The 27,562-nt window shown below is 37.7% G+C and overlaps 2 long non-coding RNA genes and 1 pseudogene across 2 annotated transcripts in view; 2 read left to right on the top strand and 1 right to left on the bottom strand.

The window, feature by feature from the left end:
- Positions 1–27,562, bottom strand: part of LOC143673843 (uncharacterized) — a 141,910-nt gene that overhangs the window by 36,046 nt on the left and 78,302 nt on the right. The gene's annotated exons all lie outside the window — the stretch shown is intronic.
- The window catches only part of LOC143673844 (uncharacterized), a 113,520-nt gene that overhangs the window by 66,424 nt on the left and 19,534 nt on the right, over positions 1–27,562 (top strand). The window lies entirely within an intron of this gene.
- LOC143662108 (eukaryotic translation initiation factor 3 subunit H pseudogene) lies at positions 15,189–16,380 on the top strand (annotated as a pseudogene).

Raw genomic sequence — 27,562 nt, 5'->3', positions numbered from 1 at the left:
ACCTTTTGATTAGATGGAGATGTCATTCTGCCCATTTGAGAGGGGGGTTGAATAGTTTATTGGATTCCTCAAAAGAGCTGACAGAGAGAAACATTTTGGAGAAAGTTGAAACACCAGACATTTGGAGATGCTTGGTGTATTGATGGACAAGACCTGGGTGCCAAAAAAGGACACACAGAAAAAGTCAGAATCAGAAGAGAACAAAACCCTGGCCCCAGGACATGCTAAGCTTAGAGATGAAGTCCAGAGTTTTGCCCCAGAGCACCTAAGTCAGGACCCACAGTTGCTTAAAGAAGAAGCCACTGTAATCAAAGGCTGGAAGCAGTAGAACTGGGAACGAGGACTAGCAGATACCAACCACATGCCTTTCCATGTGACAGACATCATCCCTTTCTCCAGAGGCAAGTTATCTTTCTCTGTATGCCTTAGTTTGCATATTTTTATGGCCATAGATATGTAAACTTGTAACTTAATAAATTCCCTTTATAAAAGCCATTCCATTTCTGGTATATGGCATTCCAGCAGTTTTAGCAAGCTAAAACAAAAGCTCCATTGGAATTCACTGCTTATAATCTTCCCAATGAAATATGTGCATGCCAATCACTACAGCTGCAAAATTCAATCTGCATAGTACATCTCATAATATTTACCCTGTCTGTTTGGCTTTCCTGGTGAACTCTGAATAATAATGCCAAAAGCAAAAAATAAGCTTGAAAGAACAATGGGTGGAAGGTCAGCAACTGGAATGTTCATGCACTATTGGATGTGCAATTATTACAACCTTTTTGGAGAAAACTTTGGCAATAACTCTGATGATTGAATATGTATATCTCTAAAATCTTGTATTTCTAATTTTCAGTCAATTCCCTAGAAAATGTATTGAACATGTACACCAGGAGACATGTTTAAGAAAGTCCAATAAATAACTGTTTATAACATTTAAGGAAGAATCAAAACCTATCTATGTCTGAAAGAGTAATACTCAACTCAGACCAAAAAAGAGAAAATAAACAGCCCTATAATTGAAAGGCAGGTAACACAAACACAGATAATGGAAAAAGAAAATACAACTTCTCTCAAAATTATGCAGCAGCTGAAAAATTACAAATTATTTGAGTGTCTACTTCTTTCTCACTGATGACACTTCAGAACTGATTTCCTAGCTTCATTTATTACTGGGTGTGGTAGTTAGATTCAGGTGTCAACTTGGCTAGGTAAAGGTGCCTAGTTCTATTACTGTGGACATGAGCCAATGGCATGTGAACCTCATCTGTTGCTGATTACATCTGCAGTTGGCTAGGAGGTGTGCCTGCTGCAATGAATAATGTTTGATTTAGTTGGCTGGTGCTTAAATGAGAGAGCCCAACATAGCAGAGCCAAAGCAGCTCAGCATACCTCATCTCAGCATTTGCAGCTCAGCCCAGGCCTTTGGAGATGCAGAAAGGAATCACCCTGGGGATAGCTGTTGGAACCCAGAGACCTGGAGAGAAGGCCAGCAGAGATCACCTTGTGCCTCCCTACATAAGAAAGAACCTCAGTTGAAAGTTAACTACCTTTCCCCTGAAGAACTATATGGTAACTAAATAAATCCCCTTTTATTGAAAGCCAATCCAGCTCTGGTGTGTTGCACTCTGGCAGTCAGCAAACTAGAACACTGGGCATCTACAATCGCTGAACCTCCCTTCATTCAAAACAGCCCTCTACACCCTAGTTATTTACCACTACTTCTACCATCCCATCTCAAAAAAAATACAACAAAATGCCAACCAATTTGTGTTTCCCTTAGGTCTCTTCAGAATCCTTCAGAAGGAGCACAAATCCTACAAAAGATCTTTCCCTCCTCAATCACTCCCAGTGGCATTCCATCATTCTTCTGGAGTGACCCACATTGTTGTATAAATTTAATCAACCTGATTTAGTCCAACTGCATTTCTGTTCCTGGTAGTCTTTGTTAAAGCTTAAATGGTCAAATCCTATAAGCAAAATAAGTTACAGTTCAGAGAATAGGGAATAATTATTTGTGATGCGATGAAATATTACAGAAACAATGAGTGAACTAGATTGTGGATAGACCTACAAAAAAGAATATTGACCAAATAAAGCAATTTTCAGAAGAAACATAAAATATGACATCATTTATGAAAACTCGGAAATCAAATATGTCCATTTTGGATATGCAAAGAGCTATTAAAACAATAAAAACACAGATTAAAATGATACATGCAAAATTAATAATGCTACCTCCCATTTAAAAGGAAGAAATAAGAGATTAGCAGTGAGACAAATGTCTTGTAACATTCTATAATCTTCAATTTCATAAACATAAATTATTGAATTAAACACCATAAATATATAAAACTTGCCAATTCTGGGGACAATCATACAAAGTTCATTATTTTATTCTCCAAACACAATTTTTTGAACTAAAATATGAAATCTGATCATCAAATTCATGAAAGCAGCTCATTTTTAATCTGTTGATACATTTAATCATCTATTCATTTGCTGAACAAACATTACTAAATAGTTACAGGTTCACAAGATCCCTAGTTCCAGTTTATGCCCCTTTTCATCTTATAAACCGTGTAAACACTCAGTCTGAGGTTGTACACTGTATCCTCCAGGTTAATCTTTATAATAGCTTGTACAAAAGCTATTATGTATTTATGGACTTTCAGGCTGAAAGAGGCAAAGCATGCAGCCACAGGAACTTAACTCTGAAACTAAATTAGACTTAAATGTTAAAGTGGTGATTTGTCCAAATTAAATATCAAATTTCAAACAACATAAATCTATTATCATAAAGGGAAGTAAAATATTTAGTGCATGTTACATACACAATGCTACTAAGTATAAGAAGAAAACCTTTTCCCAACCATGTGACCTTTGAATTTTAGCTGTTTTCATTTTCAGCAGTCCTTGGACAAAAATTAAATCTAAATGACTATATGGATAACTATGAATAATGCCATCTCAATTGAAATTCCAATGGCATTCCTTGCAAAAAATGTAAATCCTCTTAAAAAAAATCTTATGGAATTGCAAAAGACTCTAATATCCAAAACATTTTGTGAAAAAAGAGGAAAGATGAAGGATTCATATTGTTTTTGACAAGTAAGTCCATTCAATGGGGAAAGAAGTCTTCACAAAATTGTGCTGTGAAAAGAGGATATCCACATGAACAAGAATGAATGTGAAAAAAAAGAATGTGAATCCTTACCTCCATCACACACAAAAATTTACTCAAAATGGACCAAAGACATAAATAAAAGCACCCAAAATATAAAACTCAAAGGAGAATACATGCAGAAACATCTTCACTCTCTTATGCTAGGCCATGGATTCTGACTTTACACAAAGATTGTAAGAAACAAAATAAAAACTAGATAAAGTGGACTGCGTGAACATTAAAAGCTCTTATTCATAAAAGGATATTAGTAACAAAGTGATACACAACCAAAAGTATGGGAGAAAATATTTGGAAAATATATTTGGGAAAAGTTTATCTAGAGTACACAAAGATTTCCTACAACTCAGTAACAAAGTGTAATCAATCCAATGAGAAAAATTGAAAAAGATTTGAATAGACATTTCTCCAAAGAAAATATGTAAGTAGACAATAAGTACATGATAAGAACACAATATCATTACCCATCAAGGGAAATGCACATTAAAACTACAGTGAAATACCACCATACAATTATTAGAATGGCTAATATTTTTAAAATGCAAAATAAAAAGAATTTATAGCTTCATTATTCACAATAACCCACAGTGGAAGCAATGAAAATATTCACCAACAGATAAATGGGTAAAATAAAATCTGGTGTATATAAACAACAGAATATTATCCATCCCTAAAAAGGAATGAAGCTCCTTTCAGACACATGCTGAACATGGATGAATCATGAAGACATCATGCTGAACAAAATAATGTTGGAGACATCTTACTCACACAAAGGGGGAGTGTTGGTGATAAGACATATATGATATTGCAAGAACATAAAAATTCATAGAGGTAGAAAATAGGTTAAAATCTGTGAGTTGAAAGAGGATATGGAGTTAGTGTACAAAGGGTGCAAGGTTTTTGCTTGGAGTGATGGGAAAATGCTGATCATTGATGGTGATGTAGGCAGCACAGCACTGGAAATGTGATTAATGTACTTAATTTTGTGCTTGGGAATGGTTGAAATGGGAGTGTTTATAAATTCTGTATGTTTACACAATTAAAGAGGGAGGGAGGGGGAGAGAAAGAGGGAGAGAGAAAGGGAGGGAGGGAGAGGGAGGAAGAAGAAGAAGAGGAGGAGAAGGAACCAAGTAAACAGCTGTATATGATCCTGGAATGAATCTAATAATGAAAGAGAAACTGCTATATATTGGGATACATGTGAAACTGGAATCCATACTACAATCTTTATACCCATGTTAAATTTCCTGACATTGATAACTATACTTAAAGTGGTTACATAAGTGAATATACTGGTTCTAAAGGAAAAGTAAATGAAAGGAATATTTAGAACCTACACTACAGTGCTTAGAAAGCAGAAGCATAAATGAAGAGAGGAAGAGAAAAAATGATTTTAATAGATGTTGACAATGATAATATAGACATGATAGATATAGCTAGATAAATGAGAGATTAAATGATAGATTGAGATAACTGATAGAGATACAGATAAATGAAGAGAGAGAAGGAAAGAGTGAGAGGGAGAGAGAGAGAATGAAATAATGATATATCAATTGAGGTAAAATGTTAAAATCAGTAAATTTGGAATTTGGGTAGGTGTATGTGGGTATTCTCTAGGTTTTATACTATTTTTGCAACTTCCAGTAAATTTCAAATTATTTCAAAATGAAATGTTTATAAAAAAGAAAAAAGAGACAAACTAATTTAAGATACCTTCATGAAAGACTACTTACAAATAGACAATGAACACTTGATAATGGTCATCAGGGAAAAGCAAATTTAAATCACCATGAGATATCACTTCATACTAAATAGAATGGCAAATTCTCAAAAGACTGACAATAAATACTACGTGTTGTCAAAAATGGAACATTCAGAGCTCCCACACTTTTTATTACTCAAGTATTAAATGGAACAACCATTTTGGAAAAGTTGATCAACACCAATAACCATAAAGGAAATGCAAATCAAAGCCACAATGAGATACCTTATCACACTCACAGTAAGTGCTACAATTGCAAAAAAACAAAACAAAAAAACAGAAGCCTTAATGAGAATGTGGAGTATTTTGGTTTGCTAAAGCAGCTGAAATATGATATATGAGAAATGGAATGGCTTTTAAAAAGAAAATTTCTAAAGTTGTGAATTTACAGCTCTCAGGCCACAGAGATGTCCAAACTAAGGCATTCATAGAAAGACATCTTAATTCAAAAGGCTGATGTCTGTCATTTGGAAAGGCACATGGGTGGTGTCTGCTTCATTGCTCCTGGTTTCATTTCTTCTAGCTTCTGAGACCAGTTGTTTCTTCTCTAAGCGTCTGTGGACCTTCTCTTAGTCCCTCTGGGTCTTAGTTACCTTCTCATAGTAAGGCACATGGTGATGTCTGCTGGGCTCTTCCTGGGTCTAGGTATCTGCTCTCTCTCTCAGCACTCCAAACATCTGTGTCACTGTCAGCTTTGAGGCAAATTTTCTCTATGTGTCTACATTTGAGGTTTCTCCCAAATGTTTTCCCTTTTAAAGGACTCTAGCAAACTAATTGAGATTCACCTTGAATGAGAGGACTCACATCTCCACCTAAAAGAAGGCCGCACTCAAAATTGAGCATGTTTCATCTCCATGGAAGTAATTCAACAAAAAAAAAAAACCCATACCCACACCTGGGTGTATCACATTTTCATGGAAACAATTGAATTAACATTTCCTACTCTAAACAATAGGTCTGCCCATAAGATATTGGATCAGGATTAAAACATGGCTTTTCTGTCATCCATAAATATTTCAAACCAACACATGGAGAAATAGGAATACTATTCACTGTTGGTGGGAATGTTAACCAGCATAAACTCTGTGGAAAAGAGTTTGACCATGCCTCCTGGATTGGATGTTCACCTTTCCATTAACATCATATCTCTCCAAGTACTCTCTCTTCCAAGAATGTCAGGGTTACATTACCAGATTGTATAAATTATTGTTTGATATATCTTAATTTAGTTCTGTTTGAGTGTGTTACTCTGCCCATGACTTCTGTACACTGCATTTACTTGATTAAAATATTTGTAATAGTAATGAAGCTAACATTTATAATTTATTTGCCAGTGCTAAATCAGTCCTAAGCTTACGTATATTACCTTTGACAGACTCAAGAAGGTTATGAATTTTCTCAGACAGTATTGACAATTATATTTTGTCTCCTTCTATATAGCATAACTGGTGTCTGCTTTGACCAATATAAATCCTTGGAGGTGAAACTGCCTCACATCAAAGGAATAGATATAAAGGAATCTTGGGGTCCTTGAATATTCAATGTCATACCACTAAGCTACCAATAAGAATTCTGATGGCCCTGAGACTGGCATGCTGGAGAGACCAAGTGTAGGTATTTCAGTCCCCAGTCCCACTGAGGCCAGCCCTCAGCTCCCCTTGCTAAAGCACCAATCAAATAAGTAACACCATCTTAGTCCTCTAGATAAGCCAAAATTGCTAAACAACTCTGTATGATGTGCTTCAATGCTACATGAAGCAAAACATTGCCCATCTAAAACCTACCTGATCTCCCGACCCACAAAATCATGAGTGAAAATGAAATGGTTCTTGTGATACATCATTAAATTTATATTTTCTTCAATGATTTTTGAGTTATAATAATCTAAAGTGTACAATTACTTATTCACAGTAGCATTATAAAGCTGTGTACTCATCATTAAATCTAGTTTTGAACATTTCATTGCTCCACAAACAAGAAAAATAAGAATAAAAACATAAATAAAAATGAAGAAGAGGGAGAGCAGTGGTGGCTCAGTGGCAAAATTCTTGCCTGCCATGCTGGAGACCTGGGTTTGATTCCTGGATCCTGCCCATGCCAAAAAATAAAAAAATTGAAAGTAAAGAAGGGCCCCCAAAATATCCCATAACCCCCACACACCTTATTATCCATTTTTTGTCCATTTTTTCTTACTCATCTGTCCATACACTGGATAAAGGGAGTTTCAGTCAAGGTTTTCACACTCACGTGTTCACAAATTAAATGCCCTATATTTATTCCATCATCTTCAAGAACGAAGGATAGCAGTTCAATATTTTCAGGTATTTCCCTATAGCTACTCCAATGCACCAAAAACTGAAAGGGGATATCTATATGCTGCATAAGAGTAACTTGCAGAAACATTTCTGAATTCTATTTAAAATCTTTCAGCTGCTGAACCTTAATTTGTTTCATTTGTTTTTCCCCTATTGGTTTTTCTAATTCCCACAATGCCAATAAGCTATTAAGTTGCCTTTGTTTCTCACGCAGCAATAAATAACCAGAACATTAATTTATTTGATTCTCACTATTAATAAAAATTGAGCAAATTGTAATTATTATTGGCCCTATTTTGCAATTAAACAACAGCAGTTTAAGGGGGCTGAATAATTTATCCAAATGTAGCAAGTAGTTTAACAGTGTTTAACAGTTATGTCTTGCTTGGTGAAAAGCCTACCCATGATCTTTACAGGAGGATGCTTGATTTTTCAAAAGTATTTTGTCTTAACTCCAAGAGTAAGCATTCCCACAGAGAAGCAGCAGAAGCTGCTATTTTTTTATGGCTTAGATTTGGAAATAGATAGATACCTTTTATGCCCATTTTATTGGTTAAGCAGTCACATAGTTCAGATTCAAGGCAGACCATGTGATGGGAGTAACAAATAATTTGGGAGCCATATTTAAGACTGCCACAATTTGAATCTTTTTACATTTACCCAAGGATCTACATGTATAAGCAGAGCATGATTAGTAGCCCTTAACCTTACTAATTTAAGTTGTGAAAATATGGATTGAGACAGAGGGAATGGAAGAAAATGGAGGTCCTTTTGTCTCTTCTGTGAGGCAGTCAGTGGATACCAATGCCCTTCACTTCTATACATGAAGCATACAGTATTTCCATGATTCTCAATATGACAATCCCAGCTTTGTTTCACTGAGTCTTCACTACCATTCTGCCAAGGATTCAATAATTTTTTCTATGGTCACAGCACACTTTACTAACCCAACATTAGAAGGCCCTTCCATTTCAAGGGCATTGCATTGAAGCAAGACATATTCTCCACAATTCAAGCTATTCAATACACTCATCTCTCAGACAGTCCTGTGACCCAGTTAGGATTAAAACATTTTCTATCCATTTACAAACATAAATATGTAACTACAGAGAATGTGTAGTTGTATGTTGTTTCATAATTAGTAGGATCATATAAATTATACTATTCTGCTGTTTTCCCTCACCAATACTCTGCTTAGGATACCATGTTATAACTTGCCTTATTTCTTCAGCTATTTTCCTATTGAGAGGTGTATAAAGATAGGTTAAACTTACTTGTGGACTTTCAGAGTTCTATGTTTATCTTCAAGGTCATCTGAAATCATGATGTTGATATTTGTCCAAGGTAGAAATGCAGAATTGTAGATAATGACTTATAATGTACTGTTTAGGATCCAGATACCTTGCAACTGGTTCCTGTACCTATCTGTCTCCATAATTTAGAGGATATTTACAACTTGGTAGTCTACACCTGGTTTGTATAACCTTCACCTGGCTATGAGAACAATGGTATGTAAAGATCATGTTTTAGTTTGTTAGAAGTGTCAGAATGCAATATGCTAGAAATGGAACAGCTTTTATAAAGGGAATTTATTAAGCTGCAAGTTGATAGTTTTAAGGCCATAGAGATGTTCAAACTAAGACATCCAGAGAAAGATACCTTAACTTGAAAGAAAGGGCTCATCAAGTTTGGTTTTTCTTTCAGCTGGGAAGGCACATGGCAAAGTCTTCTAGCTGTCTCTCCTCATTTTTAAGGTGTCCATGGGATCCTTTCCTTCTGCATCTCCAAAGGTCTCTGGCTGTGTGGGCTGTGTGGCTCTGAAGCTTTTCCAAATTGGTTCCTTCTTTAAGGGCTCAAGTAAGTAACAACATCTTGGATGGGTGGAGACACATCTCCATTGAAAACATGTAATCAAAAGTAACCACCCACAGGCAGGCCATGCTGTGTCAGCAATCAGAGTTCCTGCCCCACACCAGAGACCCAGTTCCATTCCCAGTGCGTCCCCATGCAAAAAAAGTAACCACCCACAAGTGGGTGGGTCACATCTCCGTGGAAACAATAAAATGATCCTACCCAGCCATATTGAATGAGGATTAAACAACATGACTTTTCTGGGGTACATGATGGGTTCAAACTGGCACAGTCTCCTTAGTAAACTCATGCCTTCACTTCCTTGACACTAAGATATGTGCATTTATCTTAGCAGCTCCCTATTTGAAGATGATACATGTTCTTTGCATCTCTGAGGGGACCTAGATACTGTCTGGCTGTCTCTGACCCCTCTGATGTTTATCCATACTCTCTTTCACACAGAACCATTTCCTTTGTCATTTAAAGCTGACTATAAGTACATTTTCTGGTTATTTCACTTTTAAGGTGATTTTATAATAAAAAAGATTGTCATATATAAGGAGATTTAATATTTTAACACAAATCATTCTTTGGATAACATGCCAGGCCTTCTCTCAAAGTATTAACTACTTATTTTCCTGTTTTTTGTTTTTTTTTTGGTGGAAACACTACTGGGGTCTCTTTTCCCTTGTAGACCCAGGATATTACACAGTAGATGGCCTTTTAAAGCACACAATAAGGATTTGATGAGTTAATTGCTTAAAAAACCTACCTAGATTAAAAGTCCTTATCAGATTCTATTAGATCCTCTCATTTTCTGTCCTTACTCTTTTTCATTTCATGTTTTTAAGGATTACCAAAAGGATGAGAAAATTGGATATTGGACATTTCAGGATTTGTATCCAGTATTCCATGGGAGTTGTTGACCAAATATCTAATCATGTGGCATACTTTAAAAATCAGTTCTCAGATTCTTCTCCTGGAGATGATGACTAGGTAGGTCTAAAGGGGGCAGGAAAATTTAAGTTAAACAGTGCCCAAGTAAATTTTTTTCATCTGCAATCATTACCAGGTTTAATGTACAATTCTGTGTTATTAATCACAACTCACAATGTGGTGCCACCATTACCATAATCCATCACCATGTTTTTGAATCATTCAAAACAGAAACTCTACCCATTTAGGAATAATTACCCATGCATCACAACCCTGTCCCTTAGACCCTAGCAACCTCTAGTGTATCTTCTGTCTCAAGAAATTGGCTTATTCTAGATATTTCTTATTTTTCCTTTGAATAGAATTATGCAATATTTGTATTTTACTTACAACAATGTTTTCAAGTTTCATCAATGTTGTAGCATGTATCACAGCTTCATTCATTTTTATGGATGAATGATATTCCTTTGTATGTGTATATTGAATTTTGTTTTTCCCAAATCTGTTAATAGACACTTGGATTGTTTCCATCCATTGACTATTTTGACTAATGCTGCTATGATCATTGGTGTGCAAGTGTCTGCAGTTTCAGTTCCTGTTTTCAACACTCCTTAATATGTACCTAGTAGTGTAATCCTTTCTAATTTTTTGATGAAGCTAAATTGAAGAAAACCTTCCCTAGGGCAGTGGTTCTCAAATGATTGTCCTGAGAACCAGCAGCACAAATAGTCCCTGGGAAATTGTCAAATAAGCAAGTTATCAGGAAAAAAAAACCTTGAGCTACTGACACAGATGCTCAGACATGGTCTCAGCAATCTGCATTTTAACAAATCTTCAAAGGGATCCTGGTGCAGGTTAAAGTTTGGGCAAGAGAAATCCAGTTAATCCTCAGACACTTGCAACCCACCAATCTGATTTCTGAGGAAAGTACAACTCAGAAAATGCTAAGAGTTCATCCCAGGTGAAGATCCAGGAAAAGTGGAGTGATACCTCCCAAGGAAAGGGAACCAAAAGGGAGAATCACAAGTGGCCCCAATGATAGCCATCCAGAAAGAAGGAATTTTGCAGGTCAGAGACCATTTTCTATGTGCTCCAAGCCCAGAAAGAGAGAAAGAGATCAGAGTATAGGAGATAAACTTGTCTAGCAAGCTTCAGAGGAGTTTGAGTCTCCAGGGTCACCAAAGCCTGTGCAACCTCAACTTGTAGTCACCAAGGCCCCAGTAAGCCAGGCCCAAGAAACACTTTCTCCTAGTACCCATACCATATGGCAACTGTCTCCCTGCTCCGTTATAAACAGATCTGCTGTCTTCATCTCCCATTCTACATGAAAGTTCAAGATTCAAGGGAGTTAACCCATATGGTGGGTTCAAGTTGTCAGTCCTATATATCCCACTACATGTCATGGTTTATAATAGAAAGAAGTGGTTGAATGGAAGGGGCAATGTCTATTTTCAAAAAATGGTAGAGAAAATCCTTTGAATTCTACACAGAAGGGACACTATAGGCTCATTGCTAATAATGTAGAATGGATTGACTTTTTGCTTAAAGTGATCACAAGTGAGCGTTCCCTGCATATGTCTTTTTTCCTGTGGAAGGTTGATGGAAATTATGGAAAAGGTTAATCACTGAAACCAATCTTTAGTTCCATAACACTACCTTGCACCACACCATCTAGTGATGGTTTCTATTCTGTTTTTGTCAATGAATAGTTTCAAGTGTTCATTAGCTTCAGACCTTATACAGAGAATTCTTCATTTCTTCCAGTATTATCCTCTTATAACATGAACTGAGGATTTTTGACCCTTTATTTTTTCTGGCCTAACACTTAATGAAGTGTTTGTGATCCTCATTCTATGTAAATTTCTCCTTTTGTCTCCAAAAGAACCTACACTCTACCTGCTTCCTCATCCTATCTGTGGCTTCTAACAGTGACTCTCATGGGAGAAGAATCTACATTCTGTGGTGTCTCTGGCTGAGGTGTAAAAAAGATGGGTGTGGAGAAAGAATAGGAAAGAGAAGTCAAAAGATGTAAAATAGCATTCATTCCCAACTTGACATTTCTTTTCATTTCCTGGGGTGCTCTTAACAAATACCAGGGAATGAGTTGACTTAACAATGCAAATTTATTAGCTTACAGTTGGAGGCTGAGAAAATGTCCAAATTAAGGTATCATCAAACCAATTCTTTCTTCCTGAAGACTGACTGCCAGTGATTCATGGCTCCTCTGCCACATGGCAAGGCACATGGATGTGTCTGATGGACTCACTTCTTTTCTGGGTTTAGTTGCTTTCAGCATCTAGTTTCAGTGACTTTCTCCTGCTTTCTCTGAATTTTATTCCCTTATAAAGGACCCTTGTAAGAGGACTAAGACCCATCCTGAATAAGGGTGTCAAACTTTATCTGAAGTAGCCTCATCAAAAGATCCTACTCAAAATGCAATACCTAAAAGAATGGATTACATTTAAGAACATGTTTCTCTATGGCACATACAGTTTCAACCCTCCCACAACATTCTACCCATTCAATTTGGGAAAATTCCCAGATGCATTGAAATCACCATTTCTTTTTTTCACAGTTCCCTTTAATTTTGCTTGAAAACTAGTTCTCATCCTTAAGGACAGATGCTTAGGAAGAAATTGGAATTGGGTTTTCAACTTTGCACTTTGTTTCCTTCTGTAAAGCAAGTGAATTGCTTCCTTGATCCCCAGTAATGTGAGAATTTTTCACAACTTTTCTGTTTTCCCTGACTTCAATCCATCTTTCCCTGCAGGCTGCTTAAAATATTTTGTTTCAGGTCATGTTATTCTTTGACTGGAGCCCTTCCAAAATCTACATCCTTTATCCATATGTTTTCCAGGTTTTGGAGACATAGTCCCTGCCCACCTCTCCAATCTCATCCATTTTAAGAAATTAAGAAACTGGTTTGGTGCATTAATCTCTTTTTTTTTTTTTTAACATGGGCAGGCACTGGGAATCGAACCCAGGTCCTCTGGCATGGCAGGCAAGCGTCCCAAGTGCATTAATCTCTTGCATCCTAATTTCCAGATGTGGTAGTTAGATTCAGTTGTCAACTTGGCCAGGTGAAGGTGTCTAGATCTATTGCTATTGACATGAGCCAATGGCATGTGAACCTCATCTGTTGCTGATTACATCTGCAGTCAGCTTAGGAGGCATGCCTACTGCAATGCATGATGTTTAATTGGCTGGTGCTTAAATGAGACAGCTCAATGTAGCACATCCCAAGCAGCTCAGCACACCTCATCTCAGCACTCACAGCTCAGCCCAGATCTTTGGAGATGCAGAAAGGAATCACCCCAGGGAAAGTTGTTGGAACCCAGAGGCCTGGAGAGAAGGCCAGCAGAGATTACCCTGTGCCTTCCCATGTAAGAAAGAACCTCAGCTGAAAGTTAGTTGCCTTTCCTCTGAAGAACTAATGAAATAAATCCCCTTTTAAAAGCCAGTCTGTCTCTGGTGTGCTGCATTCTGGCAGCTAGCAAACTAGAACACCAGATATTTTTTTAAACACATCTTCCTGTTAAATACCAGTTCTGTTATTTCAAAAAAAAATGCAGACTGCAACATTCAAGAAGCATTTACTAATAATCTGCTATGTTGTAGCCAGAGTGCAGACTATTCTGGGTTTTCAAATATATGCACAATTTGACACTCCTCCCTCCAAAAAAGAGGAGTCTAATTCTCCCTTTGCCTGCATAGAAGCTAGACAATGGCCTGCTTCTAATGCACAGTATATGGTGCTAGTGTGGGGGTGTGATGTTTCACTGGAGGTCAAACAGGCACTTGGGTTACTCCCAGCTTCTCTGGAATCAATTGTTCTGGAGGAGGCCAGCCACCATAATGTGAGGACACTCAAGCAGCCCTTCTGCATGGAAAAGTAGTGAGGCCTTCTGCCTGTAGCACTGCAAGGGATGTATAGTACAAATGGATTCTTCAACTCTAGTCAAGCCTTTAGGTGACTAGAGACCAGTTAGTAGATTTTTCTTTGTATACCTTTGAATTTATTTAAGAAGTTAATTAAGAACTTAGTGAGAAGTACAATAGTTAAATATCTAAATGCAATTTCATGTGCACATCTAAAATGAGGGCACACTGTGCCTTGGTTTGGAATCAGATTTCTTACATAAGTCTAAGACAAGACTTGCCATTTGTTAGTGACACATTGCAATTAAAACATGGAGTGTTTTTGAAAATGTTTTCTTTTCTAATTTGAATATAGTTTTATTCAAGGGGAATCAGTGCATCTTTAGTGTTTCCTTTGGGGTTCTAAAATTTTTATTCTATATGTTTTGGAGTATAAACTGCCTTGAAACACTGACATTATTTTGTTTACAGTGATTTCTTCTTCCTTATTCAGATTCATCATACTAATAAAAAAGCTTCAAACATCCTTGTTTTGATTTACTCTCTTGTTTCAATTCACTGAGAGAGCTGGGATTCTTAAAACATAAGGGGAATAACTTGTTTCAAACATTTTTGCAACTTGAGTTTAAAACATTATAAAATACATGTAACACAATTTTAATTTTTTGTCTATGGAAAATAATTGCAATAAGATATTTCTGATTCTGTTTACTGATATTCAATGATTTGAGCCCTCATATACAGTCACCATGAAGTTGTTTTCTTTTTAATTTAGGAAGGCATAGTGCTACAATATATTTTGAGTTATTACCAAAGAATATTTCTGTGACTTATTCCTAATTTTTTTCAAGTCCTTATCTGATTTCTGATCATTAGACCTTTGTAGAATCATAGCAATTAGAACAAAAATTGATTTTCTATTTTGTCAGTGGGAAAAGGGATAGCAATAATTAGTTCAAAAATCTAAAAAATGGAGGTAGCAATGCTTTCACCAAGGCTAAACACTTTATATTTGGCATCTAATTAATGAAGTGCACATGTCAACACTAGACTCAATATGATATTGCTGGATAGAAACTTGAAGATTAGGTTTACTCATATGTTCACAAACTATTCAAAATTTGAACTGTACAAAAATGGCAAAATGACATCCCTATTTCCTACTGTGAAAAGGAAACAAAATTGACAGACAATGTCATTTATAGAATAGGGGCTTTTGATTTCAGTAAAATGATACTTGCACTGTCTGGCTGGGAACATGGCATCCTGCAAGGAAGGTACCAGCTCCGCTGCCGCTTCTTCCACCACCAACACCGGCACAGCCGGGAAAGGAAAAGGCAAAGGCGGCTCCAGAGACTGGGCTGTGAAGCAAGTACAGATCGATGGCCTGGTGATATTAAAAATAATCAAACATTACCAAGAAGAAGGACAAGGAACTGAAGTTGTCCAAGGAGTGCTTTTGGGCCTGGTTGTAGAAGACCGACTTGAAATTACCAACTGCTTTCCATTCCCTCAGCATACAGAAGATGATGCTGACTTTGATGAAGTTCAGTATCAGATGGAAATGATGCGGAGCCTTCGCCATGTTAACATTGATCATCTCCATGTGGGCTGGTACCAGTCCACATACTATGGCTCCTTTGTCACCTGTGCGCTCCTGGATTCTCAGTTCAGTTACCAGCATGCCATTGAAGAATCTGTTGTTCTCATTTATGATCCCATAAAGACTGCCCAAGGGTCTCTCTCACTGAATACATACAGATTGACTCCTAAACTTATGGAAGTTTGTAAAGAGAAGGATTTCTCTCCTGAAGCATTGAAAAAGGCAAGTATCACCTTTGAACACGTTTGAAGAAGTGCCGATTGTAATAAAAAATTCACATCTGATTAACGTCTTAATGTGGGAGCGTGAGAAGAAGTCAGCTGTAGCAGATAAACACAAATATCTCAGTCTCTAGCAGTAATCACTTGGGGAAGAATCTGCAGTTGCTCATGGACAGAGTGGATGAAATGAGCCAGGATATAATTAAATATAACACATACATGAGGAACACTGGTAAACAGCAGCAGCAGAAACATCAGTATCAGCAGCGTTGTCAGCAGGAGAACATGCAGCGCCAGAGTCGAGGAGAGTCCTCGCTTCCTGAGGAGGATCTGTCCAAACTCTTCAAGCCACACCGGCTCCTACCAGGATGGATTCATTGCTCATTGCAGGCCAGATTAACACTTACTGCCAGAACATTAAGGAGTTTACTGCCCAAAACCTAGGCAAACTCTTCATGGCCCAGGCTCTTCAAGAATATAACAACTAAGAGAAGGAAGTGTACAAAAAAGGAGTTAACATATACTCTTGAATCACATAGGAACATCTCTGAAAAGCACAGAGGATTCCTTTAACATCATTATGACCTTTGGTTATAAGGTTGTCTTTCTAGCCAAAAATAAAGTAAAATAAGGTAAAGCAAAAAAAAAAAAAATGATACTTGCAAAGGTGGAAAGAAATGAGTAAAATAAATAAAGGAACTGAGATTAACATCACAAAGTGTAATCAAAAGAGAATTCTAAGTATCACTGTTTAAAAAATACCTAAAAACATTTTATTCACAGCTTTCCCCTAAATACGCCAGTTAGTACAATTGATTAATAGTTTAAATGTTAGGTAACAAATTTGTTTGCTTTCAGCCCCTGTACTAAACATATGTTTTCTTTTTGCGACATCAGGTCTTTAGACTTTGTTACAAATATTTGTTACAAGGTCTAAGAAACAATATACAACTTGCTGCACTTACAGTGTTGAACAAAATATCAGAAGATTCATCCACAAAAGCACTTCCTGCAGCTGCCAGAGTACCAGGGATTTATTGGTGATTATGTTATGCATTGTGTATCTCAGCATGCTTCAAATTCTTGCCAGAATTTTTCATTTGGCCTTAGGGTACCAAAAGATTAAAAATGAGATCTAAGAAAGCTTGGTGTCCAATAACTCTGACCCCTGTCAACTTGCAGTGATTAAAGGCACATCCTGATTTTGGGGGCTTCTGGGCTGCTGGCCATTTGGAAAATGAGTAGTAAACATGTCACAGATCTGGGGATGAAAAGGATACTAAATTTGTGGCAACAAGTGACATTTGAGATGTCACTTGGTTTAGCTGTACAGCACATGAAGGCAAATATAGATAAAGTTACACTTGATAGATTATTCATGTTCTCACACCACTAGAAAAAAATCTGCTTTCTCTAGAATTTGATGTGCTGAAAATTGCACCCATTTTTTTATTTGAAAAAATTAAATGTAAAAATGAAGTTCTTTGCAAACATAAGGCTTGCTTTTCTTCTCATTATGAGTTTTGGCTGTGTACAGAATTATTGTTTGCCCTTTCACTGTTTGATAACATACTGCTTGCAGGTCTGTGGTGAGTTGGGAGTGCTTTCTTTTTTTATATTTGACTCATAAGTTTCATTTCAGAGTTTACCTCCCCACATCAGTTGACTGCAAAGGACAGCTGGCAAGTATGGTTTTCAAACCATGTTTTTCTGCTACTTATCTGTTGGGACAAAGACCTTTTTGGTATTCAGGGTGAAAACTGGGTATTGGCCAATTCGTCACCATACCTCACTCAATCCTATTCCTTTCTGAAAGGGAATTACTTAACTCCAGTGGGTTTTAAAATCAGCCTTTGGATTCCACAATGCCTTGGAACAAGAGTTTCTATCATACATACTTTGAAATTATTTTGGATTTTTGTATGGTATTTGTGGAGTTAGCCTCCTGAGGATAAGGTAAAGTGGCAATCAGAATTAGGGATGGAGCTCTATGTAGACATTTTCATGAGCTGTGCCTGGGTGGGCCTGGAGCCAATTCAGGTGTACCACCTTCACCCATTCCTCTGCCCCTACAGTGAGAGGGACCACTCACTAGCCACCAAGGAGTTTGAGAAAGCAGGCTCTGAGCCCTCTGCATTGAGGATTAGTGAATACACAGGGGAACCTCAATTTTAAACAGCCCTCTGTCAGCTGGTTGAATGGACTCCTCCATATCTAGAGTCCCTCTGTCCTGTTTGGCTTTCCTGTGTGGCTGGCAATTGGGTTCTTTGGAGAGAAATTGAATTGAGTTTTGGAGAGTAACTTCTTTTCAGCTGTTTAAATCAAGACATGTATACATCTCTGCACAGGTGTCCTCAATAGGTTGGTGTGCCACATCCATGTGTTCCTTGGAATAGAAAACCAGAGCCATTTTTTTTTCAGGGAGGCACCACATGATCTAGCATCCTCTAAATATTTCCCCTTGCTCCCCTCTTTATAATCATTAGAAACCCATTGTTTTGACCTTTGAATGAATCCACAGTGGGGATGCATTTGAGATTCCCTGTTTTGCAATCTAGAGGAAAGGTCTGGTAATTGCAGAGTTCTGCAGGTCTGGCCCAACCTGTAGGAGGTCTGCAGGTCCATGCTCTTAGTCATGTTGAGAATGGAACTCCATGCAGGCCCTGTCATGTATTTGTCATAAGCAACTTCATCAGAGACAAGCTTGACCTCCCTCTTCTTGGTCGGCTGGCCTGCAGGGAGCTGGATGTCTATCTTCTTATTCTGCACCTCATAGAGATCTGTAAACCACACCTGGATGGGTTTGTTCCATTTTTAATTCTGCTAATTGGGATCCAGGCATATTTCATCTCCAGGGCCAGAGAAGCAGCTTTCTCTACTTTGCTATCTGAATCTGTGATTATACATTTGCTGGTTTCCTAACTGACTATGCCTCCCTCCATGGCTTATAGATAAATCAAGGTCAGTGCAGGGCCTAACTCCAGCATGTATCTCACTGTGGACCTGGGTAATCCTGGTACTGAATGGAAACTCAGACAGGGCATCCTCTCTGGGGCTTATATGGAAGAAGGCTCTACTCTAGGGAACTGCCAACTATGTGCCTGCTGGCTGGCCTGCATTGCCATTCTCATTCCTCTAAGTGGAATCCACCCTTCTCATAGTGGTACATGGGGAGACAGCCACTTGTTCAGCCCCCAGAACGACTCACAGCAGGGTCATGCCAGCCACAGCCACTCTGTGCTCCTCTTATGTCCTCATTTACTGCAATCCTCTTTGGTGAGATCTCAGGTCTGGCCCAACCTGTAGGAGGGGGCCAGAATGGGGGTGGAGTGGGAGGGATCTTCTTTCATGCTACCTTGGTCTGGCACTCATGATGGGAAAGAGTGCTCTGAGCAGCCACCCACAGCCTGACCAGAATTATCTTGACTGTAACCTTTTGAGAAACCCTGTTTCACCTAGTTAAACTGATCCAGAAATCTTGACCCACAGAAATTGTGAGTTAATAGTTTATTGTCTTTTAAGCCTCTTAAAACAGTCTCCATTGTATTCCCTACTCTCTGCTGAGAGTATGGGTTTCTCAAGTGAATAAAGAGTTTTGAAAGGTGAGTGAATATAAATAACCTACCAAAGTCAGTTCTATTTAGTCCTCTGCAGAAGAAAACCAAGGAGTTCCTTTTATGTTACACTGTAATTTTTAAAAACTTAAGAACCTAAACATCTCTGTTAGCTTTCAAGATATGTTTCTAAATTTTTAGTTATATCAATGAATGTGATAGGAAGGGGGTAAAGACAGCAAATCAAACACAAATACTTGGTTTGCTTCTTAAACCAGCAGTCTCAATTATGTAAGGGTTACAATTCATTAGGACAGGTTCATTCTCGAAAAGTTTGGTAACTTCCCTTCTCTACCTCTCTGACTCACATAGGCTATTTAATTTTGAACCAAAAAATCTACAATAGACTGTGCTCCTCCTTTGTAAGCTTGGAGACATTCTGATATCCCATCAATTTTTCATTGTCCCTGAATGCCCCCACACCCTTTTAGGGAGGGAACTTCTTCATTCCCTGTGGGCCTCTTTAAAAAGTAATAAGTCCAATTAATGTTTACCCTTTGTTTGCCCTGAGGCCCCTACTAGGTCCAAGTCTCTTGGCAACCCAAAGAAGATCCTTAAGAAAACAAGCCTGTCTGTGTGTATGAACATATCCCAGGGCTAACCTGCTAATAATCCCTAATTGTATGTAAATTTTCCCTCCTAAATCTTGAAAACATGTATTTGCATCCCTCTTCACCCTAACTCTCAATACCTATTTGCTGGTAAATGACTGGGACTTAAAAATAAGATTCCTGCCTTACTCAGTGCTGTGCAAGGAATTTAAAATAAAATCCGTATCTTTAAAAATACCTTAGTAGCAGAATTTACTGGCTTCCAACTGCCTGGAAGTACAGACTTATAATATGTTAACTTTGTAAACTAACATATTCCTAGTAAGAGCTAAAGATTATGGGAATAATTTAATTTGCTTTTCAGTTATACTACTTTAAAACTTTGCCAAAAGCACAGGTGATCAGTTGTAAGTCAAAACTTGATCTTTAAAAAACAAAGCTTTAAAAGAGAAAAACAGCAAGTATGAAAAACTCTGCTTTGCCCATTAATTAGCCTAACCATAATAAATATGGAAAGGTAAAACAAGACAAAACTTCTGCTGTGGTCTGACATAACCCCAATCTAAAACAACTGTCAAATTCTTTTTTTATTTCTAAAAGTAAATTCATTTATAATACTTACAAAAATTAAAGCTTAAAGTTTAAACTCTTACAACCATCATATTTACTCCTAAGCTTTAACTGTTATTTCTAAATTCTGAGATGCTTTACTCTTAGTATAACATAACAGTTCCCTAGAATGTTAAGAATCTGTGTAAAACCCAAGGACTCAAAGCTAAAGTTCCCTAGCTGTGAAAGCCAGCACAACTCCATACAGCAATGTGTAAGTGATGCTGATCTAGATAGGACTAAAATAATTATATGTTGTCTACATTGTAAAACTTTAACATTTGTGTGAGACCAATAAAAGAACCAAAGTATCTTAAGTTAAAAAGTAAGAAATATAAATTTGCAAAGATCCTTAAAAAACATAAAACTATTAAACTTCCTCACCTGGGAAATTACTTCTATTTTCTTAAGCAATGAAGGCTCTCAACTTCATAAACAAAATCCCTGCCCTCAGGGCCTTTAGCTCAAAAAGCAAAACTGATTGCCTTCACGTGAACTAGGAAACCCGCACAGGCTAAACCTTCCTAGTCCTGCATGCTCATGCAGCAGTGTAGAAAAAGTTAATCTGTCTTTCAATTAAACACCACCAAGAGATGATTAATTTCTTAAATGTGCTGCTCTTACCAACAAAAATTAGCAGTAACTCATTGCCCTGGCCATCAGAAAAATAATGCTAATACCTTTGGAGGGGATAATCGGGCTAATATGGTAGCCAAAGCCACAGCCCAATCAATAAGGCCCCTTTTATGCTTCATTCCTGCACACCTTAACTTAATACATGCACCATTATAGTCACCAGTTAATCAGGAATGAGTTTTCCAGCAAAGATTCATTCTTGGATGTGAAAGATGGTGGTTTCCTTATTCCCCATTCTCACATGGCTAAGCATTTCCTACACAAAGTTACTTCTATCCTCCTCTTTCTATTAGTCAGCCCTTGCATTTTTAAGCTTCTCACCAAATTTATTTCTTCCAGAGTAGAAGCTTTTCACACAGAAAACAATGCTGATGAAGAATTTGCAGCCATTATAACCACCCTCCTCTCCCAAGTTAAGTGAGACAGCCAGAAAGTTCTGTGCTCCATTAGGCATGGCTTATATCCCCTTACAAGCCAGAAGCACTACAGAAGACAGACACTCATCCCTCAGCACCCCCTTAAGATTAAGGGGTTAGAATTCTATGAAGAGAAATTTGAGGCAGGCTAGAACAAGGAGGGAGGGGAGAGAAAATAACATGAATAATGCTTTAATTAAGAAAATACAGTTAATCAAGTTCAGGATGGCCTGTGTCCTATAAAGACAACTGGTCCAGGGGCTACCCACTTTGGGGATATATACAGCAGCAGCTAAGCCATTTGAAGCCAAATGACCCCTACCCGAGTGACTCATACATAGAGAAAAGTAGAACCAACCAACCCCCCCAAATGCACTATCTACCACCAGGTCCTGTCCTGGAGGGAAGGAGAGCAGAATACAAAGCCCTGAACAAGGAAGGGAAAGGGAAATATGAACAACATCTGTAAGAGCAAATGGCCCCACTTGCCTACTGCCTCTTGACCTCCTTCAGCTCTGTCTTTGTGAGAGTGCCCACATATCCTCTTATTTGTGTACCTAATAACTTTTCTGCCTGCTTAAATCTAAAAAATACCTATGCTTCAAGAAGAAAGAAAGTGTCAGGCATACTAGAATTCCATCTTTCCTGCAATCTCTGGGGAAGAAGGTATTAGTTTTATACTTTAGGTGTATCAAATTGGGAATTTTCTTTCCCTCATTTCTAGACAACACTTCTTACCTGAAGGTATATTCCTAACTCAAATTTCAAATTGCACTTTCCTTATAAGGCGACTGCACCCAATTTCTCCAGGTCCAAGTATTTTTCAGACAGCACAATGTCTTAAGAAATTAGGAACCCCCATTTAACCCTGGAAAAGATAAGGTTGGTGTTCTAGTTTGCTAGCTGCCAGAATGTAATACACCAGAAACAGTATGGCCTTTAAAAAAGGGCATTTAAGAAGTTGCTATTTTGCTGTTCCAAGGCCAAGAAAATGTCCCAATTAAAGCAAGTCTATAGAAATGTTCAATTTAAGGCATCCAGGGAAAGATACCTTGGTTCAAGAAGGCCGATAAAGTTCAGGGTTTCTTTCTCAAGTGGAAGGGCCCATGGCAAACACTGTTAGGGTTTCTCTCCCATCTGGAAGTGTGCATGGTGAACATGGCATTATCTGCTAACTTCTTCTCCTGGCTTCCTGTTTCATGAAGCTCCCCAGGAGGCATTTTCCTTCTTCATCTCCAATGCTCATTCTGCACTGCTGTCTCTGAATCTCTCTTTCTCCAAAATGTTTCCTCTTTTATAGGATTCCAGTAAACTAATCAAGACCCACCCAATGGGTGGAGACATGTCATCACCTAATCCAGTTTAATAACCACTCGATTAAATCACATCTCCATGGAAATGGTTTCAAAAGCACTGATATTCTCTAAAACCACTAAAAGCACAGCACTGTAATTTAGTTTCTGCAGGTTCTTTCAAGACACCCATATTATTTCACCACAACACTGTTCTACCTTCATCAAATTATATAAACTTTAAGAACAAACTCAGCAATATATTCTGGATCACACTATTTTAAAAATTGAAGGGAGAGATTGATTTTCTACACAAAGATTTATATTTAAGCTATTAAAACACAACTTAAACAAAAGTCAAAATTATATAATCCCTTCCTTAAAATGGACTCATTAAAACTCTGAATGTTCAGGCAAAGAATAAATCACAATTCATTTTAAGAAAAATGAAATGGGTGTTGAGGGGTAGAGTAATGGTTTGGGGGATGGTTTTACATTTTTACTATGTGTACTATGGCATTAAAATTTTATAGCAAGCACAACTTTTGTATTTCCTAAAGCTATCTTCTAAAATATAATAGTATAATGCAGGAAAATGCTACTTTAAGTATGGAATAAATCATAAATCCGCTGGATGATAGAAGAAGAAACTCAGAATGCTTAGAGACAGACAACTACATCAAATTCTGCCATGCACTAAAATTAATCTGACATCTATGTACACTTCCAGTAATTGTTTCTCCATGCCTATAGGAGAAAGAAAGGGTGAAACTATAATCCAACAGGAACAGATTAACCTTTTTTTTCCTTGGTGGAAATTTCTAAAGTGATGGCATAATTGTTCCTCTCTACATATATCACAGACCTTCTTGCAATAAAATAGCATTGTTTAATTTGTCACAAATCAAATAAAAATTGCCTTTTATTACCCCTCATTCTTTTTTTTTTTTTTTTCTCTTAGGCCTAAATTTTTTTTTTATTTTAACTTTTTAAAATTTTTTTTATTAATCAAAAAAAAGAAAAGAAATTAACACAACATTTAGAAATCATTCCATTCTACAAATGCACTCAGTAATTCTTAGTATCATCACATAGATGTATGATCATCATTTCTTAGTATATTTGCATCGATTTAGGAAAAGAACTAGCAAAACAGCAGAAAAAGATATAGAATGTTAACATAGAGAAGAGAATTAAAATAATAATACTAATAATATATATATATATATATAAAGGAAAAAGAAAAAAAACAAAAACAAAAGATACAAACACACAAACAAACAAACAAAAAACCATATTTCAGGTGCAGCTTCATTCAGTGTTCCAACCTAGTTACATTACACTTAGGTATTATTGTGCTGTCCATTTTTGAGTTTTTGTATCTAGTCCTGTTGCACAGTCTGTATCCCTTCAGCTCCAATTACCCATTATCTTACCCTGTTTCTAACTCCTGCTGGTCTCTGTTACCAATGATATATTCCAAGCTGATTCTCGAATGTCGGTTCACATCAGTGGGACCTTACAGTATTTGTCCTTTAGTTTTTGGCTAGACTCACTCAGCATAATGTTCTCTAGGTCCATCCATGTTATTACATGCTTCATAAGTTTAGTCTGTCTTAAAGCTGCATAATATTCCATCGTAGGTATACGCCACAGTTTGTTTAGCCACTCGTCTGTTGATGAACATTTTGGCTGTTTCCATCTCTTTGCAATTGTAGATAATGCTGCTATAAACACTGGTGTGCAAATGTCCATCTGTGTCTTTGCCCTTAAGTCCCTTGAGTAGATACGTAGCAGTGGTATTGCTGGGTCGTAATCCATTCTGCCATTCTATGTCTTTTGATTGGGAAATTCAGTCCATTAACTTTTAGTATTATTACTGTTTGGATAATATTTTCCTCTACCATTTTGGCTTTTGTATTATATATATCATATCTGATTTTCCTTCTTTCTACACTTTACTCCATACCTCTCTCTTCTGTCTTTTCGTATCTGACTCTAGTGCTCCCTTTAGTATTTCTTGCAGAGTTGGTCTCTTGGTCACAAATTCTCTCAGTGACTTTTTGTCTGTAAATGTTTTAATTTCTCCTTCATTTTTGAAGGACAATTTTGCTGGATATAGGAGTCTTGGTTGGCAGTTTTTCTCTTTTAGTAATTTAAATATATCATCCCACTGTCTTCTAGCTTCCATGGTTTCTGCTGAGAAATCTATACATAGTCTTATTGGGTTTCCCTTGTATGTGACAGATTGTTTTTCTCTTGCTGCTTTCAAGATCCTCTCTTTCTCTTTGACCTCTGACATTCTAACTAGTAAGTGTCTTGGAGAACGCCTATTTGGGTCTATTCTCTTTGGGGTGCGCTGCACTTCTTGGATCTGCAAATTTAGGTCTTTCATAAGAGTTGGGAAATTTTCAGTGATAATTTCTTCCATTAGTTTTTCTCCTCCTTTTCCCTTCTCTTCTCCTTCTGGGACACCCACAACACGTATATTTGTGCGCTTCATATTGTCATTCAGTTCCCTGATCCCCTGCTCAAGTTTTTCCATTCTTTTCCCTATAGTTTCTGTTTCTTTTTGGAATTCAGATGTTCCATCCTCCAGTTCACTAATTGTAGCTTCTGTCTCTTTAGATCTACCATTGTAGGTATCCATTGTTTTTTCCATTTTTTCTTCTTTGTCCTTCACTCCCATAAGTTCTGTGATTTGTTTTTTCAGATTTTCTATTTCTTGTTTTTGTTCAGCCCATGTCTTCTTCATGTCCTCCCTCAATTTATTGATTTGGTTTTTGAAGAGTTTTTCCATTTCTGTTCGTATATTCAGCATTAGTTGTCTCAGCTCCTGTATCTCATTTGAACTATTGGTTTGTTCCTTTGACTGGGCCATATCTTCAATTTTCCGAGCGTCATCCATTATTTTCTGCTGGTGTCTGGGCATTTGATCAGATTTCCTTCGGTGTGGGACCCAGCTGGTTGAAAGATTTTTCTGTGAAATCTCTGGGCTCTGTTTTTCTTTTCCTGCCCAGTAGGTGGCGCTCGTGGCGCTCGTCTGTCTGCACGGCAGTCGGCCCGGGAAACCGCGCGTGGAGGCGGGGGTCGCTGGCCGCCGCGGCTTGGGAGAGTGCCGGTCCTAATTGCCCAGCTGGCCCGAAACGCCAAGCGTGACGGGAGGGCCCCGCTATCCAACGTTCCCAGTCAGACCGGGGAGCCACGTGCGTGGAGGGGACCCCAGTCGCCAGCAGCCCCGGCCGGGAAAACGCATGCCCCTCGGGTATCTCACCGCAGCAGATTCTCCCTGCCCGTTCAGCTGTTCCAGAATGGGGTACGCTGTCTTTTTGGTCTCTGTCGTGACTCCGGGAGTTGTTTTGTATTGTTTCTGTTTCTTTAGTTGCTTTTCTGGAGGAGGAACTAAGACCCGCGCGTCTTACTAAGCCGCCATCTTCTCCGGAAGTTAGCTTATTACCCCTCATTCTGATTGGTGTTTTAGGAATACAGTTTTGCCAAAGTAAGAACCTTTGTAAGTGGTAAAACTTCAATGGTTTAGACCTTTGTATTTAGCCCACTATTTTGATAATGAAGTTGTTGTTTTTTTTTCAGAAGACCTGTACAGTACCACCCAAATGTCAACTTTTAACAAGACTCAGGCCTAACTCACTATTTGCTCTTATCTGACTAGTAACTTGCCAGATCCAAGTTTTCATCTTGGTTTCAACCAACTCCTATTTCTCTGTTGTTTTATTATTTTCCCATCAGTTTGAAAGTTGTCACGCAGAAAGAAACAATCCAGTCCTCTTAGGAAGTCTCCCTTAGAGAGCAACAAACAACAGTAGACTTGTGACTATTCCATTCTCCAGGCTTCCCCAGTACATATCCATATCCCCTGGCCAAGAATACCTTTTGATGACAGATCTAGCCTTGGAAGGTGATGATGGACCTGTCCACTGACAGCACCTCTGACAGTCTTGATACCAATGCAAGAAAGACCTAAGCGACAATTGACAAAATACAATAGGGAAAAGCTTCTTCTTACCTCTGTGTACACCTCCTGAGGTCCTAAATGCTCACCCTCAAGGGCAAACTAGATCACTAAAAACTCAAGGGTTCACCCATGAGAACAACTCAAGGGTTCACCCAATTATTACTTGCCTGGTTAACAGTAAGTTTCTCTAAACAATTAAAAATGTAAAACAAATCTTAAGACACAAGAAGGTTTTCTTTAACTCAGAAATGCATAAGAAAAAATGTACAATAAGAACATGCAAAGCAATAAATTCTAACCAATGTCGCAAAAGGTTTCTGTTAAAAGTAACATCAATATGCTCAAACTAACTTTCTTAAAAGCATAATAGTGGGCGGGCCACAGTGGCTTAACAGGCAGCATTCTTACCTGCCATTCTGAGACTCAGGCTCAGTTCCCAGTGCCTGCCCACATGAAAAATAATAATAATAATAATTAGGATAGGCTATCTGACAGTCAAAATTTGTTCATTTAAGTACTTAGCTTGTATTCAATTTGAGCATTTCTAGACCAAGTGTTCTCTATAATAGACAAAAAAACCCAGAAAATATATGTGGACCTAATTCTATGCATGAAAATTATTTCATGGGCAGACTCTTAACCTTTTTCTAAAACAAAATAGTGAAAAGACTTTCTCATGCACAACTATAGATTCCCTGAAGGTTTGCAAATTAGTCT

The sequence above is a fragment of the Tamandua tetradactyla genome, chromosome 2 (genome assembly GCF_023851605.1).
Source record: "Tamandua tetradactyla isolate mTamTet1 chromosome 2, mTamTet1.pri, whole genome shotgun sequence".
Classification (NCBI taxonomy): domain Eukaryota; kingdom Metazoa; phylum Chordata; class Mammalia; order Pilosa; family Myrmecophagidae; genus Tamandua; species Tamandua tetradactyla.
The sequence above is the reverse complement of the archived record's forward strand: the minus strand, read 5'-3'. Positions and strand labels throughout refer to the sequence as shown.